The sequence below is a fragment of the Theobroma cacao genome, chromosome 2, assembly GCF_000208745.1.
Source record: "Theobroma cacao cultivar B97-61/B2 chromosome 2, Criollo_cocoa_genome_V2, whole genome shotgun sequence".
Taxonomy (NCBI): Eukaryota; Viridiplantae; Streptophyta; class Magnoliopsida; order Malvales; family Malvaceae; genus Theobroma; species Theobroma cacao.
Genome location: NC_030851.1, coordinates 2,888,897 through 2,893,240, shown reverse-complemented (window position 1 = coordinate 2,893,240; position 4,344 = coordinate 2,888,897). Strand labels below are relative to the sequence as shown.

At 24.9% G+C, this 4,344-nt stretch overlaps 1 protein-coding gene across 1 annotated transcript in view; it reads right to left on the bottom strand.

Annotated features, from left to right (window-relative positions):
• LOC18607528 overlaps positions 1 to 465 on the bottom strand; it is a 7,778-nt gene extending 7,313 nt beyond the window's left edge. Inside the window, exon 1 of the mRNA XM_007041737.2 lies at positions 160 to 465. The gene's annotated coding sequence lies outside the window, so the exon portion shown is untranslated. The remainder of the gene's footprint in view (positions 1 to 159) is intronic.

Below are 4,344 nucleotides of genomic sequence, written 5' to 3'. Positions count from 1 at the left end.
GAAATTAATTCCAAAATACTCACCTCCGTATAAACCACCCAGAAAAAAAAAAAAGCCATGCATGATGTAACAACGCAGAAAAAAGCAGATAGAAACATAAAGGTATAAGCAGTAGGACATGAACAAGGATGAAAACTGAGAAAGAAAAGGGAAGAATACCAGAAAGGAAGACAAGCGATAGAGAGGGCAAGGAGAACCAAAAGGTAATGATACCAGAGATAGAGAATTTATTGTTAAAAGTTTTTTATTTTCTCTTTTGCATAAAAAAGTTTGACTAACGAACGTGTCTGCAATGTGAAAATGCGAAGAAAACACCCTCTTGTCTTCGGGATTGTCGTGGCTTGACCGTCGTGGAGCTCTGGAACTTCCTCGTTTATATTGTACAAATCAAACAGAACAACGACAGAGAAATGTTTACAATATGTTTCCATGTAAATATGAAATGTGACTTCAGCCCCAAAGCCTGCTGCTGCCCACCTACTCCTTTCACATTAGCCTTACATACATATTAGACACGTGCGACTCCTAGATCCACACGTAGGTCCACCTTTTTTATTTTTATTTTTTGTTTGTTAATTGTTGGTTAGGATGAAAGTTGGTGAACAGCCAAATTTGTAGTTCAACTTTAATTTTTTATATAATATTATTTTATTAATTATTGTTACTAGTAAGATATTTTTGTTTTATATTACTTTTGACAAGCACGACATTTGAATGATTTAAATAATAATTATTTGTCATGATATATGAAAATTTATTTATTTATTTATTTTTCTATAAAAATTGTCAAAAATGGTAGCGTTGCTTAATACATGAAGGCAAAACACATGGTGGGGCATATAGAGGAAATTTTTAGGGAATATTGCTTCCTTGTGTAACCGAATTTATTGAAAACAACAAGAGGATAACTTGGTGCTATTTCATTTTTCTTTAAGTAATATTTTATATATTTTTTTCTCAATTAGAACAACCTAAACAATTTATACTCTCATAAAAGATTAGCCTATTAATTTTTTTTAGTAAAATCATGAAAATATCGTCAATTCAATGTTAACTTATTTATTTATATTAAAAATTATCTTTTAAATTTTAAAAATTAAAATTAATAATACTAATTAAATTTTTGTACTAATTAAAAAAATCATCAAGTATCATGTAAAAAAATTGAAAACGACGTAAGATGCAAGTGAAATTTACTCAATTTCCTATAATCGTATCAATTTCTCTTGAGAGCGAGATATATTTTTTAAAAATGTATTTATGTAACCAATTGTTATGATTTTACTAAATGTGTTGTGACATTCAAATAATTATTTTCTTTTTTAAATTACAAAATGAAATCAATAATATTTATTTAAGAAAAGGATAATAAAATGGAGGTTAGCGAAGATATATTGTCACGGATCTTACATTAAAAAAATATGGGTGGATATTGAATATATAAATATCGATCTTCCACCACCTATCAGATATGTATTTTAGGTTGGATACGTAACTTCGTGACAAGTGATATCAAAACAGACTCGAATCTTCATTGATGTGGAGCTATCATAAAAAATATAAGAATCGAGGTAGAGCTAGACTAGTACTAGAGTTTTTCTCTTTTATGAGAAAATAGCCAATGTAACTAGACGTTGCATAATTAGATAAGATAAAATGTCATGAATTTTATATTAATAAAAAATGAGGTGAATTTGAGTATATAAATATGAATTTTCTACCACCTATCAAACATGTGTTTTAAATTGAAAACGTAAGTTCATAACATATATGCTGGATTTGTATTTAAAACCTAATTAATTGCAAACCTTAAGTTAGGCCTAGCAATTTTAGACAAAACACATTAATACAACACGAGAAGACAGGGAGTTAAATAGGTTTGGGTTTAGTCTTAACATGTTTTGTGTTTAATCGTATCTGACACGTTTAAATCACAAAAATTTTTGTGTCTGACACGTTTAAGATACGAAAATTTTCGTGTCTTAACGTGTCAGATACGAGTAACACGTTTAAACATATTTAATTAATCATGTTAATCGTGTTATTGTGTTTAAACGTATAAACGTATTTAGTTGCATTATCGTATTTAAACATGTATACATGACACGTTTATCAACTTATTAAAAATTAATAGTCAAAGACTGTTTTAACCTTATTTACATAATTTTAAATAGTTATAAATAATTATTTTAATAATATTTTTTAAATTTATAAATATAATAATGTAATCATGTCATGCCAAATCCTAATTTTAAATTTTGTTTTGTTATACTTGATGTTCTTGTTATTTTGTTTAGTTATAATTGTTTTTATAATTATTGATTTTAAATTTAAATAATAAAATTATATTTAATTATAAATATTTTTATTTAATAGTGTTAAATGTGTTAAACGTGTTAATCATGTTATTAATCGTGTCGTGTAATATATTGACACGTTTAACAAACATGTTTAAACATGTCATGTTGTGTTACATGGTAATTAAACGTATATATGTACGTGTTTTAGATTTAAGGGACGAATAATATTCGTGTCGTGTTCGTATTTAACTTTAACGTGTTTTGTGTCTGACATGTTTAATACACAAAACACGAATTGTCAGGTCTACCTTAAGTCCTTGACATACATGTATGCTGGATTTGTATTTAGGTTAAATGCTGAAATTAGGGTTAAACGTTTTGACAGTTTTTCAATTAAGAGCCAAATGTTTTAATTTTAATACTTAAGGGTCAAACATTTTTTGATTCCTACAAAATTATGCGACAAAAAATCACATAAGCTAATGATATGGCATGTTGAAAAATATTATTGTTACTTTTTGTGAAAAAAATATTGTTAACGCTATATTTTAAAATTTAATTGTTATATGTCATGTTAGAAATAATTGTTCATGTTATGTTGAAAATATAATTGTTATACGTTATATTGAAAATTTAATTATTATACGTCATATTGAAAAATATAAGTATTACACGTTATGTTAAAAATTTAATTGTTACACGTCATGTTAAAAAATATAATTGTTACACATTATATTGAAGATTTAGTTGTTACAAATCATTATGAAAATGTAATTATTATACGTTAATATGTCATAATAAAAAAGTTGTTACACAGTCACATAATTTGATCCATTTTAATTTGACAAAAAAAATTTTAATAAAATTATTTTTTCATATTTTGCACAATAAGTTAGCATTTACGTCATATACATATATTAGGTGTGTCAAATATCTTTTACTTTAACTTTTAATTATAAAATATTAAAAATATTATTTTAATTATTATAATTGAAACGTTTGATCTTGAATGGATAAAAATCTAAACATTGTGATCTCAAATTAAATATTTGATCTTCTATTTAAAATCTAATTAATTGCAAACCTAATTAATGACATCACTTGTGACGCAAAGATATTGAATGTTTTTGAACGCCCAAAAAAGGACTGCCTTGAGCTGTGGACCACAGGAGCGAAGAGTCAAAAGGAAGAAACAGAGACCGTGGACTTGTCTAAACTATGCCATCGAAAACTCTACCCTATAAAGGGTATTTGGCAATCAATCATTCAATCAACCAGTCTAGTTTGTACTTTCCCATAATAATGGCGAAACCATTACCAGAAACAAATGAGTGATGTTAATTTATCTTACATTTATTATTCCATATTCTATAATAATATTATGTAAATAAAGGAGTAAATTTTTTTGTCTATTCCAACATAATATCAAGAGGAAAACAAAACATTTTTAAGAGAATTTATTTGATTTTTTATTATATTTAATATTTTCAAAACTATAGTAATAAATTTATTGTTAGAAATGTCAACGGTGAAATACTTGTTATTTTTTAAATATCTTAAGTCAAATTTTGTAAATATTTTATTTAACTACACATATTCATACCTTTTAAATATCGAATTAAAATAAGTTTAATAAAATTAATTTTTTATGTAAATTATTAATAAAATAAAATTAATTGGTAAAAAATAAACTAAAATTTAGAATCATAATTAAAACAATTAATAAATTTTAGTAGTATCCCATTAATTATGAATAATTTATAAACAAAGCATAATAAAGTTTAATATTAAAATTCATTATTTGTAATTGTATTTAGATAGTAGATATATTAAGACTACTACTTGAATTATACATAAACAGTGTCGAGTAATTGTTTTACCATTCAAATCTAATTATAAAAAAAAACTTTAATTTTATTTAATTAGATAGAATAATATAGAATATTCGATTATAAAATGCTTGTTGACATCTTACTCTATTGATTGTTTTGAATATTATTAGGTGGAAATTTCAAATTAAAAAAAAAAGGAAAAATTTTGACAA